We start from the raw sequence: 14,678 nt of genomic DNA, 5'->3' as shown, positions 1-14,678 counted from the left end.
TCTCTTAATAAAAGCCAGTTTAATTTTAGAAACATGTTATTACCTTGCACAGTACATAAAACACTGCAAGGCCCCAGAATTCTGCTACTGCTCGACAGAGGAGGGGCACTGGTGTCAGAAGGGAAAACCATATATTACAGCTGTGACGGGTTTGGTCACAGAGACCCCCTTGGGACGGTCACCTGATGTGCTGAATTTGCCTCTGAGCCCGTTTTCCCTGCCAGCTTGGGACTCCAGAACCCTGCCTTGTTGACCCAGACACACTAGCCTGCTGCAAACACAGACCCAGGTCTGGGCCACGCCCCCAGAGCTGCAGCCTTTAACCAAAAACTGCTCAGTAGGTCACCTATCTCCAGCACCCAGACACCCAGTTCCCACTGGGATCCAGCCCCCAAATAAATATGTTTTCCTCTATATAAAGCTTATATAAGATAAACTCATAAATTGTCTGCTCTCTATAACACTGATAGAGAGACATGCACAGCTGTTTGCTCCCCCAGCTATTAATCACTTACTCTGGGTTAATTAATAAACAAAAATGAATTTATTAAGTATAAAAAGTAGGATTTAAGTGGTTCCAAGTAATAACAGACAGAACAAAGTAAGTCATCAAGCAAAATAAAACAAAACATGCAAGTCTAAGCCTAGTACATTAAGAAACTGAATAGAGGTAAATCTCATCCTTAGAGATGTTCCAATAAGCTTCTTTCACAGAGTAGACTTCTTCCTAGTCCGGGCCCAATACTTTCCCCTGATACAGTTCTTGTTAGTTCCAGCTCAGGTGGTAACTAGGGGATTTCTCATGACTGGCAGCCTCCTTTGTTCTGTTATATCTTTGGCACAAGGTGGGAATCCTTTGTCTCTCTCTGGGTTCCCACTCCTCCTTCTAAATGGAAAAGCACCAGGTTAAAGATGGATTCCAGTTCAGGTGATATGATCACATGTCACTGTAAGACCTCCTTCTTCATTACCTAGTAGTTGGAAGACACATACACAGGAAGGCTTGGAGGTAAACAAAGTTCATTGAGTCTGAATCACCCTTAATAGCTTCCACTTAACATGTTGACATCACTATTACAAGTTTATATCTTATTCTCCTAACTCTGGACATAGAAATATTACATGCAAACAAATAGGATTAACCCACTCAATAGATCATAAGCTTTGTAATGATACCTTACAAGGGACCTTTTGCATGAATCATATTCCAGTTACATCATATTTACACTTATAAACATATTTCCATAAAACACATGGAGTGCAACATCACAACAGCTTCTTGAATATTCTGGGGTGAGATAAACCAAACCCACTAATCCAGCACCTCAAGCCAAACCCAAAAATAAGGACTCCCATTCCCTTCTAAGCTCAGATCCAGATCCCAACTTCACAACTCACCTGGTGGTATATTTAACTATGCCACTAGTATGCCTTTGTTTTCTGTGTACTGCACCTTTAAATCTCTAAATACTCTGCTGCCTGCAGAGATAAGAAACCATTTTGAGAGGTTGTTACAGAGGAGATATACACTAGAACAGTGCTTCTCAAAGCCGGTCCCTGGCTTGTTCAGGGAAAGCCCTTGGCAATCCGGGCCGGTTTGTTTACCTGCCGCATCCGCAGGTTCGGCCGATTGCAGCTCCCACTGGCCACGGTTCGCCGTCCCAGGCCAATGGGGGCTGCGGGAAGCGGTGCGGGCCGAGGGTTGTGGGCTTTCCCTGAACAAGCGGCGGCCGACTTTGAGAAGCACTGCACTAGAACATTCCCTTACAGATACTTTACGTTTGTTTCTTGTTTGGTTGTTTTCCTTCTAAAATAAAAAACGCCAAAAGACTCAGAGTCTGCGTGTGTGTGTGTGTGTGTGTGTGTGTGTGTGTGTGTGTGTGTAAACTTAGCTGTCTCTCTCTCTATATAGTGGGCCAAGATCCTCCAAAGTTTGGATCGGAACACTGTGATGTGGAACACATTTTTGTTTTGACGCATCTCCGCTTTTCATGCTATTGTTGATATATAAGCAGTGGTGGGTGGCATTAAATCCAAAGAGTTATCAGTTCTCAATAGAATCACCAGTAGAAATTGAAATGAATCCACTGTCTTCCACTCTGAGCTGTATTATGCTGATTTTAAATGAGGAAAGAAAAAGAACTCAATAAAGTCAGAGAGATGCAGAATGGAAAGGATAGGACTTTACAGCCACTAAAGAATCAAATATAGCAACAGCTGTTTAAAACAGGGGCGACAAATGCGGAGAAGGGGCAGTGCAGTGTTCTCCTCAAAGAACTGGGAAGTGAACTCCATAACTCCAGGAAGAAATATTCCTGCACCATCCTGTATCCAGTGTGTTCCCTAGATGAAATTTTTCCAGTGAGGCAGGTGGCGAGCGGAAGAGTCAGAGGGAATTGATATTGGGGAAATATTCTCTTTGAAAAAAAATCTGGGGAGACATGAGAGGTTTAATTGCCCCTAAGAGTAAAAAAAGAAAGAAAGCTATAATTGTTCTGATGCTCCTATGTGGGGAAATTGCAGTGATGCAATATTGTATTGACAATAGCAGTCTCCAGAGTAGCACTAAGATGTAAGGGCTAGTTCTGCTCTTCCCGTTAAGACAAGGAAATCATTCTTCTAACTGCCGTGAACAAATGGACTGACTGACTTTGCAGCAAGCCTCTAGTAAACTCTAAAATAAATGAGATTATTGAATCAAATCTTAGAATGCAAAATATTTGTGTTAATTGTATCATTGAAAGCTGTTGCAATATTAATATTAATATTAATATTTTAGTACCAGGATTAAAAAGCAGATTAATTTCAGTTTTGCGAATGTGCCTAAGCCTTTAACCTAGCAGAGTATTACATTGTAGGTAAATTTTGCTAAATCTTTGCACAAAAGCATTTTATTTAAAAAGCACAACCAGAACCCCTTCCATTTCAAAGCTCTAGTCATTCTCCACTGTTTCCTGTGATCAACTTCTTCCCCATTCCCCCATTATTCCAGGTCCCTCTCCTGTACATAAAAAGTGGGTTATAGCAAGACATATAACTGAAGAACATACATAAGGAAAGCCATACTGGATCAACCAATGGCCTAGCTAGCCCAGTATCCTGTCTTCTGACAGAAGCCAATGCCAGGTGCTTCAAAGGGAATGAACAGAACAGGCAATCCATCAAGTTATCCATCCCATGTCATCTACTCCCAGCATCTGGCAAACAGAGGCTAGGGACACTCAGAGAATGGGGTGGCATCCCTGACCATCCTGGCTAATAGCAATTGATGGACCTATCCTCCATGAATTTATCTAGTTCTTTTTTTAACCCTGTTATAGTTTTGGCCTTCATAAAATCCCCTGGCAAAGAGTTCCACATGTTGACTGTGTGTTGTGTGAAGACGTACTTCATTTTGTTTGTTTTAAACCTGATGCCTATTAATTTCATTGGGTGACCCCTAGTTCTTGTATTATGTGAAGGAGTAAATAATATTTCATTATTCACTTTCTCCACACTAGTCAAGATTTTCTAGACCTCTATCATGTCCATTCTTAGTCATCTCTTTTCCAAGCTTAAAAGTCTTTTTAATCTCTCCTTTTACAGAAGCTGTTTCATACCCCGAGTCATTTTTATTGTCCTTCTCTGTACTTTTCCCAATTCTAATATATCTTTTTTGATATGGGGTGACCAGACCTGCATGCAGTACTCAAGTGTGGATGTACCATGGATTTATATAGTGGCATTGTGATATTTTCATTTCATTATCTATCCTTTTCCTAATGGTTCCTAACATTCTATTAGCTTTTTTGTCTACTGCTGCACCTTGAGCAAATGTTTTCAGAAAATTATCCACAATGACTCCAAGATTGCTTTGTTGAGTGGTAACAGCTCATTTAGACCCCCTCATTTTGTATGTATAGTTGGGATTATGTTTTCCAATGTGAATTTCTTTGCATTTATCAACATTGATATTCATCTACCATTTTGTTGCCATTCATTGTGCCGAATATGTACCCCCTGATTTCAGGTGGGTTTGTACTCCACATGGCTCAGCCATGCCTCCGCTGCCATTACCCGTGCTACTGTAGCTACACTTCTATTTATACTCGCACTAGCTTAATGAGAGCTAGCATGAGTATGTGTACAGAAGCAGGGAAATCACACCCCAGCTCAGTGTAGATGCAGTATGTGACATCTGAGCCATTTTCTTTGGTAGCTGATAAAGCTTGGTTTCACTGGCTTCAATGAGAATACTCGTGCAGGTTAAGACACAAAAAAGGAGTTTGAAGGAAAGGGCCTTAAAATCTGATAATTGATTGATTGCACACTATCAACGGTTACAAGAGTGCTTCCTGGATATATGTAAATTAGTCAATAGATAAGGGGCCAGTAGATGATGCTCATGAATATGTATCTGAGTTCTCGGGATTTGTTGAAGCAATAAAACTTGTTGTTTGTGCACTGCAAATGTCTTCCTTTTGTGCAGCTTTTTGCACTAGCTTTTAAAATCAGCCACAGAATTTGGAATATTCCTTAGCTTGTATTCAGGAGAGGTCTGGGGATATATGATAGGAAGCATGTGAGGCTAGGGTGCTTGTCAAGGTTAAGCACAACTACATGGAGAAACTTGAATCACATCTGCCCACACTACATGTGGCTCAATATTGTCAGTCTCTTTAATATTTAAAATAGGATATCTGCAAATGATGATCTAAGCCTAAATTTTTGAAATTGTCTTTCTTTTTCAGGCACAATTTTGCACCAGCTGCTACGTGGATCCACAACTTTGCACCTGTAAATGAATTGCAGATGCAAATGGTGGCAATTGGACATCTAACTACCTGTCTGAGAGTAAAAATCAGGTAAATTACATATCTATTTGCTACCATTTGTGCCTGCAGTTTATTGTGGATGCAAACGATAGGCTGCAAAATTAGAGACCAGGTTATAGCCTGCCTGAAAATCAGGGCTTTATTGTCCAGATTTCCAGAGTTGCTGAGTACCCCCTTGAGTTGTCATGGCAGCTACAGGCGATCAGCACCTCTGAAAATCAGGCCATAAGTGTTTAAATGTTTTACCTGGGAAACTTTCACAAAGGCCTTTTGCAAGAAGTAATCCAGCTGCACGTACAACAGTCCCCTTCTCGTGCACAGGGATAGTCTGTTTAAAACATTTCATCTCCATGTAAACCTTGTTTGAAAATCACTTATTTACACATTTCTGGCATTGTTTGGCGGTTAGTTCTTGCTGCCAGCTCTGTGTTCTCTGACTCCTCTCCAGATCCATCCTATTTTATATCCGCTGCAAAATAGTTTTACTCTTGGATTGTCAATATACAGATTCCAAACTGCAGCGAAGAAAAAAAGTGCCGCTCACGTCTGGAGAAAGGGGGAGGGGAAAGACTCATGGAGAGAAGAATTCAAACTTTTGGTAGTGGGAATCAGAGTGTGGTTTGAGCTGACTTGTATGCACTGCATCCTCACCTTCACATCCCTGCCTCAGCGATGGGCCTTTTTCACAGATTTCCTTTCACTCTCCCCCCTTAGGGAGACTTGAAGCACATTCCTGAGGAGTGGTCACTATCTCAGACCCCTGTGCATGCTTTTGTTTAGTCACGTGTTGCCACAGACCAGAAGACAGAGGTTAGGAACAGGGGAAGAACATGTGCTCTATTCACAGCAGAGCCCAGGACTGAATACTGAGATCAGTCTCCTGCAGGGCCGGCTCTAATTTTTTTGCTGCCCCAGGCAAAAAACAAAGAGCGCCACCCCGCCGTAACACCCCCCCCCGAGCGCTGGGCCACCCAACCCCCCGCCACCTCCCCCCCAAGTGCTGCGTCGGGCCGCCCAAACCCCCGCATCCCCCGCCGAGCACCGCCCCGCCCAAACCCCGAGCGCCACGCCAGGCCACCCAAACCACCACCCCTCCCAGCGCCGGGCCACCCAAACCCTGCCCCCCCAAGCGCTGCGCCGGGCCACCCAAACCCCTGCCCCCCCCCCCGAGCGCCGCGCCGCCCAAACCCCGAGCGTTGCGCCAACCCCTGCCCCACCCAGCGCCGTGCCTCCGAAGCCCCTGCCCCCCCGAGCACCGTGCCAGCCCCCTCCCTCCCCAGTGCCGTGCCACTGAAACAAAAACAAACAAACAAAAAACCTCGAGCGCAGCCCCACTGAACCAAAAAAACAAAAAACCCCGAGCGCCCCCCGCCACCCCAAGATTGGCCGCCCCTTCCAAGGTGCCACCCCAAGCACGTGCTTGGTCGGCTGGTGCCTGGAGCCGGCCCTGGTCTTCTGCTGTCAGGGATCTTTACGAGGGTCTTCGGTGCAGGCAGGAGAAGGGTCTTGGTGATGAGCTCAGGAAGGTCCTATCTCCATGCAGGGGACCTGTGGGGATGTATCATCCCTACACCAACCTAATGGAAAGTTCCATGAGGAGATAAGGGTCACGATGGGACACTTGCAAGGTAATAAATCATGGCCTTATGTAAGGCCCCCCTGGTGGTCTAGGGATTATATAAGATGAGGTAAACAAGGTAATAAATCATGGCCTTATGTAAGGCCCCCTGGTGGTCTAGGGATTATATAAGATGAGGTAAACAAGGTAATAAATCATGGCCTTATGTAAGGAACGGTTGAACCAATCGGTGTGGGGCTATACATGTGATAAACACATGATTCTCCTTCTTGTCCAATCCGTAGATGTGTGATTATAGCCTAATTGTGTTATGTAATGTTGAGAAAAACTATAAAAGAAAGCTTGTAATAAACAGGATTCGATTCAGCTTGCAACCACATTGGTCGTGTGCTTTATCCGCTCTGCATGGGACCCCACAGGGACCCAGTGGAGGAAGGCACAGAGAGGTGACTGTGCAGGAAGCTGACAAATGGGTGGGCAAGGCCGAGAGCACTGGCCCAGCAAGGAGGGCAGGGCGCTGTGAGAAGCTTGACAAAGGAGGACAGGCAAGGAGGGGCAGGGCTGTGCGAGCTTTGAAGGTGGTGAGTGACGAGAAGCTTGGATGGCGCTTGGGGAACCAGTGGAGGGATTCCTAGAGGGGAGTGACATGGTCAAATCAGCAGGTGGCCCCTAATGAAACTGAATGGCGATACAACTAGAAAAGTCCTTTCTTCTCATGCATTGTGACCCCAAGAGCGCCCCTATGTCAGATGGCACAGAGCCCCCTGGTAGGTAACAGCAAAACTCAGCTGGCCTGAGCAGCTCAATACACCTCATACACACAGCTGTTGTCATGATGTTTATTTAAAAAGTGTCTTGTAATAGATCATTTGAAATCTACTAACACACCAGTCGTTAATATTGTGAATGTGTGCCACAATGCTGTATGTGAAATTGTGGATATTCTGATATTATATTTTGGAACCTGTAAACAGACTAAGGAGGCAACATAAGTTTTTTCCAGACAGAGGAGAATGGCCAACACCTCTTGGACTCAATCACAAATCAAGCCAGGTGTGGCCAAGAACAATGGGATATTCATTTGCACTGGGGATTGAGGAAAGATAATTTGCATTGCAAAATCATAGGAGGATGCAAAAATGACCATGGTCTGGACTCCCTGGTGGACACACAAAGCTGAGCCCCCAAGAGAGCTTCCTGACATTGAAAACAAAGATAAACTGTGAGGCTATAAGGACCTGCTGAAAGACGTTGGATATCCACCACCTAGGGGACAAAGGGGAGTTCATGAAAAGTGGATCTTCTTGGCTCACAAGGCAAGAGTAGCTGGAAACTGACTGTAGGCGAAAAAGCTGCTTAGACAGAGGGTGTGTCTACACTGCAATTAAAAACCTACAGCTGGCCTGTGTTTGCTGACTGAGGCTTGCGGGGCTTGGGCTAACGGGCTGTTTAACAGCAGTGTAGACGTTGGGGCTCAGCTCTGGGACCCTCCCACCTCACAGAGGTCTAGAGCCCAGGCTCCACCCCAAACACAAATGTCCACCACAATGAAACAGCGCTTTAGCCTGAGCCCCAGGAGTTCGAGTCAGCTGGCACAGGCCAGCCGTGGGCGTCTAACTGCAGTATAGGCAGACCCAAAGGTTGTAACTTGCTGAAATGACGTTTTAGTCACTCGAAAGTGTGTTTGGTTCGGTTTTACTTGTAACCATGCCCATCTCTTCTGTGGTTACCTATCATTCAAATACCTCTTCTTTGTTAAACTCATTTTTGTTTTCTTACAAAACCCTCTCAGTGCTGTGTATTGAACGGAAGGGTAAAATGCTCCCCCCAACTAACAGACCAGGGTGTGTGCTGTCTCTACGGAGGCAGCAAGCATGATAACTTCTTTGAGGGTTCAGTGAGAGGGACTGGACCCTGCAGGGGAGATGGGTGGGGGGAGACTTGGGACTGGAAGGGCTGGTGGAAGCCAGGGTGCTGTCCTTGTGCTGCGAGCAGGCTGCTGTGCAGGGCTCTGAACCAGAGCAGCACAGCACAGAAGCACCCGGGGTTACTTGGCAGGCAGTGGCACCCCGCCCCCCACTGGTCTGGGTGAATCCCAAAGCGTCACATCCATTAGAAATATTATGACAGTTACCTGTAGTTGGGAAGCCAGGAAATCCTTTCCCCAGTACACACGGACAACCGATTTCCTCCATGTGTCTAAAAGTTCAGGGACGTCCCAGCCAGGCAATGTATTTTTCCAACTTCTCTCTCTCTTTTTCTCTCTGGGTTGTGTTATCATTTGCTAAATACGTCTTGGCTTGCTATTTCGCTTATGCTGCATGGTAAATGCCTTTCTGTGTCGTCCCCAGCTGGGAATTCCATGCATAAATCACTGCTGTACAAATGCTCTTTGTGCGTGTGACACTTTTGGCAGAGAAAGCGAGTTGAGTTCCGCGCAATGCAAAGGGGACTGTGGTAAGAATGGAGCTGAAATGCAATGAGAGAGACGGCGAGAGAGAGAGCGGATGGAGCCTTGATGCGCATTACTTTATACCCTCCCAGACTCCTCTGCCTAATATTAGCTTGAAGCCAAATTACTACCTATTTAGACAGTTAGCATCAGTCACAAAATCTGCCTTTCCTCAAGCTCCTAAAACCATGCACTGAAGGGATGCAGTTTCAGTGCAGACAAGACCTAGTAGCCACCATGTATAAAGGAAATGAATCTCCATTAAAAGAATTGTATTATGCAGCTCCATTAAACTATTTAATGACCATTTCAAAGCTAAACCACTGCCACTGATTGGAGAGAACGTAAGCATGTCACACATCTTACCATGTCAGCCAGGCAGCTATCAGGCTATGGGGCGGGAGGGAATATGCAGGCCCTTTGTCACTGTACCATATGTCTCAGCTAAGGTTTTCAAAAGTGGTTAGTGGTTTAGCCTGCCTCCATTTTTTGGGTGCCCAATTTGAAGATCGGGGTATTAAATGGGGTTTAGAGAGTGGGGGCTCTGTGCACTTTGAAAATCAGGCCCCTTTACGGTGTTTCCGATTGGTTACCCAAACATTGAGGCATCTAAAATCACTCATCGCTTTCGAAAATCTTGGCCATCTGGCTTTCCATATAGATGTGTTAAATGGCCTGTTAGTGTTTCCCTCATCCCCAGGGTTCTGTAAGAAAATGTTACTGGTTCAGAAGCACCATGTATGAGGCTGAAGGCTGGGACTCCTTCGTATCTGGGTTTTATTGAAACTGGCATATGCTGCAGAGTTGAAAAACTGTGGGCTTGGGAGGAACGGTCCAAAAGGACAGTGATAGCAGAATGCTGATTGACTACATTCAATTAAGAAGTAGTAATGTGACTTCTGCTTTCCTGTGGGTAGAAATAAGGCATCTTGTCAGCAACCATCTGCAGCAGGAGGGGAAGGAGAACCCAGTATTGCTTTAGAATAATGGAATGCGTGACCTTACCTTGGACTGGCCTTTGGGTCCAGGTGGTGGTGGGGAGATCCCTCAGGATGCTTCTGCAATAAACCCACATTCCAGGCTTGCTTAACTTGGTTACTTTTTTACACCAGTGGAAGATGTGCCTAAGCCAAGATGGCAGGATTGAACTCCAGCTGTACAGACTGAGTGCTTGCTACAGGTGCACATATCCTTTGCTTTCAGCAAAACAAAGATCTGAATGGATATGGGATGCCCATCGTCCATGCAGAACGAAAGCCCTACACCTTCTATGACACACTTGAAAGTTGCACTTGTTTAGGGGAGGGATGGGAAATCAGATGCTATGGGTGTGATAACAAAGGTGCTCCGGACTGGTCTAATTTTGGCTCCCACTAAAATCAAATTAATTCAGTGGGAGTTAAGCCAATCCTGAGTACATTTGATAATTGCAGCCCCTTGTGTATTTCTACCCCCCATGTGTGTGTGGCCACCAAAGACTGGCTCATAGAAACACAACCTTGAGCTTTTGGCGAAGTGCAGGGTGAGTACTTGACTTTAATAATATGCTGAGGTTAATTAAACCTTTCTGGATTTAGTTTGGGGATTTTGTTTACAGACAGGATTTGTTGTTGGTATCTGAGCAACTGTTCCCTCACCACCCTTGCCCTGACCCAAAGACTAGACTGAGATAAAACCCCTCAGTTTGTCACGCAATTCTTCATTCTGCAACAACAGCGTGTACTTCTTTCCTTCTCAATTCCCCATGTGGCTGCTATCAACATAGCTTTCCTCTGGCCACAGGAAAGCTGAATCAATGTCTCTTCGCCATTATATGTCTGCTCCAGTCTCCTCACAGCCCACTCCGTATCACACTATTTCACTGGTAGTTTTGCCTGCGGGACTGGACCTTTCTGAGCATCTGACTCTAAGCTTGGTTCTTTGTGGTCTTGTTTCCCAGAAACCATACAAAGTTTGCCTCATTTTTGGTTTCACTGCAAACTCAAAACTCAGCCAGGGCACGGAAGGTTTGTGGAACTTTGAGGTTCACATAGGTTCTAGGTGAAACCTGGTAAAATTCCATTTTTTGTCTCTGCTTTGAGTTTTTAGGATTGTTTTTGACCCCAAAATGCAGAACATAACTCTAGGAGTGAGGAAACTCTTACAAACCAAAGCCAAAAGGAACTGAATTTGCAGGAGTTGTTTGGGAACCAAGTTTTGAGTAGTTCCTCTCCCCACACACCACCCGTCTGGTTCTTGCACTGCATAAAAGTCAGTTGAAGTTAGCATCATTTTCTCAGCTAGTTGTTCCTTGGCTGATGTAAAATAGACTACACATGTAGGCAAAAATGGCTTAGACAGTAATGTCTTCTTCAGCATCCTTGTTCATTCTCAAGACTATGCTGAGCACTAATTACCATAGATCTTGTTTTGTTCTTCCAGGCAATCAATATCTATTCTTTCTGGAATGACAGTTTGAAAGCAAACAAAGAACCCCAGGCCAGATATATGGAAAGCAAGGGGATGTCACTATCATGGTGGGTAACAGAAGACTTTCATTCTATAGGATGACATTTCTTGAGGTTTCTCATCTGCAACGTATTCCTGGGAGGTTTGTCAGTCTGCAGCAGGGCCTGTGCTTTCCTCCCACTTTGTGAGTGCATTCTGGAGGCCTGAATTCTTTTGATTGACAATGACAGATAGCCTTATCAGAGCTCTTTCCCATTACAACCCTCTGATTGGCTACGCTGAGCCCTTGTATGGGTAGAAAATTCTTCTCTGTAGAAAGAAACAATTATAAAGCATTTTAAGAACAACCAGCTGAGTGCTTTTCACAGCTGGCAGTTCTTGTTTATGACAAGTAACAAAAAAAAAAAAAGGCAAGTTTATTTTGAAAGGGCACTTAGTGCCCATGAGAAGTCAGGTTCTGTAGGTAACAGGCTGATGTGCAGAAAACAATTGAATACTCAGGCTCCCAAGTGGAATTAATTTGGAGCTTGCAGTAGGGTCTGATCTCAGGTAGGCATATGTTTCTTTGGCTCTGGCACAATTAGCTGTTGCCCAAGTGAGTAGCAGCCTGTGACTTTATTTTAGAAGACACACGCTGGTAAAAAAAACCAAAAAAACAACCTTTCAGTTCTCTAAGAGCACATCAGGCCATTAGGACTCTATAAGAAAATTGTTTCCTTGGTGCCAGAGTCTGGTTCATCAGGGCAGACTGTAGCTACTCCTAAGTCACTTAGAGGCTTTGGAAACTTCCACCCTAGGTCTATTTTTTATGCTTGTCACAGGTAGTGCATTCTGGATCACGCCGTTCACCCCTGCTCTGGCACCTTTATGCTGGGTAAAGATCTTGAGTGCTGTAAAGAGACCCTAAAAGCCCTGTATCTGGCCAGGGCCGGATTTGCTTAGCACAGGCATTGTGCAAGGCCATCTTGGGGGCATGCTGGGGATGAGGCTGGGGGTGAAGGGCATGTTGGGAGTGAAGCTTCAGCATATCTGTAGGCAGCTAGGGACAGGCTGTCACAGCCTAGATAGGTCCACAGGGATATAAAGGTTGCATAAGGCCTGCTTCAGTCTCTGGGGCAGCCTTAAAACCAACTTAGCCCCACCACCTTTCCCTTGATCAGTGAGTTCTCTGCTGCACCTCTAAGAAGCAGAGGACAGAATCTTCTCTCTGACTTTATTCTGTGGTCATTGGCAAGACAGCACAATATCCAGTCAACCTCACAGAGCGTGTAATAAATACTGCACAACGTTACACATCATCATTCCTATGCATATGTATATGCTTTGTTATCATGCATCCTAGAATGGAGAAGGCAGTTGCATTGGCAAAGCTCAGCATTAATCAAACATGTCACAATGATTCCTCTCTCATTAGGGAAGGTTGCAACCCATGTGTGGAGCTGGTGGATACATCTCAGTCACCTTGCAATTCTGTCTTGGGACTCAAAGAACTAAACCTCCTGTGGCTTCATACAGAGCTATACCCAGAAGCACTTCTTTTCAGCTGCAGTTTTCCTTAAGCTTATTATTGGAAGAAATGTCAGAGCCTTTGAATTTTGATAGTTTGCATCGTCTCCCTTTTTTTTGTTGCTTGTTTCTCAGTTGGGTAAGTTCTTCAATCCCTGTTCAGTCACTTGTGCTTTGTTTAAGCCTTTTCAAATGTTGCTATATCAAACACTTCCAGATGAATCATCCAACAAATTATGGGCAGCCGCAGGCAAAGCGGGAGATTACTCTGCAGGGTAGAGAAACAAATTTCTCAGTTTTGTTGTTTACTTTTCTGCTTGGGATGTTGCTCATATTTCAATGGCAGGGCAATTCTGAACTGTTTGTAGCTTATGTCTAACTTATGTTTTTTCACTCTATTCCAAGGATAGTTGATGTCCATCCACAGCAAGATCAGACATCTAATTTTAAAAGGCTAATATGCTGCTTATGTTCCTTTAATGGATACCTGTCATAACTAGAAAGGGAAGGTAACAACCTTCCTACATACAATACTATAAAATCCCTCCTGGCCAGAGGCACCAAAATCCTTTTACCTATAAAGGGTTAAGAAGCTCAGGTAACCTGGCTGACCCTGACCCAAAGGACCAATAAGGGGACAAGATACTTTCAAATCTTGGTGGGGGGGGGGAAGGCTTTTGTTTGTGTGCTCTTTTTTGGGGTGTGTGTTTGCTCTTAGGACTAAGTGGGACCGGACATCAATCCATGTTCTCCAAATCTTTCTGCACAAGTCTCTCATATTTCAAACTTGTAAGTAACAGCCAGGCAAGGCGTATTAGTTTTATCTTTGTTTTCTCAACTTGTAAATGTTCCTTTTGCTAGAGGGTTTACCTCTGGTTGCTGTAACTTTGAACCTAAGGCTAGAGGGGTTTCCTCTGGGCTCTTTGAATCTGATTACCCTGTAAAGTTATTTTCCGTCCTGAGTTTACAGAGATAATTTTTCCCTTTTTCTTTTAATAAAATTCTTCTTTTAAGAACCTAATTGATTTTTCATTTTTTAAGATCCAAGGTTTTGGATCTGTGTTCACCAGGACTAATTGATGAGGGAATATTCTCAAGCCTACTCAGGAAAGGGGGGTTAGGGACTTGGGAGATATTTGGGGAAAGGCAGAGTTCCAAGTGGATCTCCATAAATATTTGGTTAAAACGCTTGGTGGTGGCAGCATATTTTTAACCTAAGCTGGTAAAACTAAGCGTAAGGGGTCTTTCATGCGGGTCCCCACATCTGTACCCTAAAGTTCAGAGTGGGGAGGGAACCTTGACAAGTAAATTCTTCAATCCTTGTTCAGTCACTTGTGCTTTGTTTAAGCCTTTTCAAATGTTGCTATATCAAACACTTCCAGATGAATCATCCAACAAATTATGGACAGCCCCAGGCAAAGAGGGAGATTACTCTGCAGGGTAGAGAAACAAATTTCTCAGTTTTGTTGTTTACTCTTCTGCTTGGGATGTTGCTCATATTTCAATGGCAGGGCAATTCTGACCTGTTTGTAGCTTATGTCTAACTTATGTTTTTTCACTCTATTCCAAGGATAGTTGATATCCATCCACAGGAAGGTCAGACATCTAATTTTAAAAGGCTAATATGCTGCTTATGCTCCTTTTACAGATAACATCTGTAGCTTCCATGTAATGATCTTAGCAATAAAGGAAGGATCCTACAAACCCCGGCTTCCACTGGAAGACAGAGTGAGTCAGCAGGCGCTGATAGTAACTGCAAGGGCAGGGTGAAGCCATGTGGGCCTGCACCCTATCCCCAAAGCACCCCTCAAGCTCAGGTGCTTCCAGCACCATCTAATTGACTTTCCTTTCAAACCCCTCTGTCTGTTTCCCTACACAT

At 44.5% G+C, this 14,678-nt stretch overlaps 1 long non-coding RNA gene across 1 annotated transcript; it reads right to left on the bottom strand.

The window, feature by feature from the left end:
* Positions 1-525: 525 nt before the first annotated feature.
* LOC135974060 (uncharacterized) lies at positions 526-8,831 on the bottom strand. The gene is made up of 2 exons (XR_010591183.1): positions 8,528-8,831; positions 526-886 (listed from the first exon to the last, which is right to left on the bottom strand). It is a non-coding gene; the product is annotated as an uncharacterized LOC135974060 (long non-coding RNA).
* Between the last annotated feature and the right edge of the window lie 5,847 nt (positions 8,832-14,678).

The sequence above is a fragment of the Chrysemys picta genome, chromosome 10, assembly GCF_011386835.1.
Source record: "Chrysemys picta bellii isolate R12L10 chromosome 10, ASM1138683v2, whole genome shotgun sequence".
In the NCBI taxonomy this organism is placed as follows: Eukaryota; Metazoa; Chordata; order Testudines; family Emydidae; genus Chrysemys; species Chrysemys picta.
Note: the sequence above shows the minus strand (reverse complement) of the source record. Positions and strands in the feature narration are given on the sequence as shown.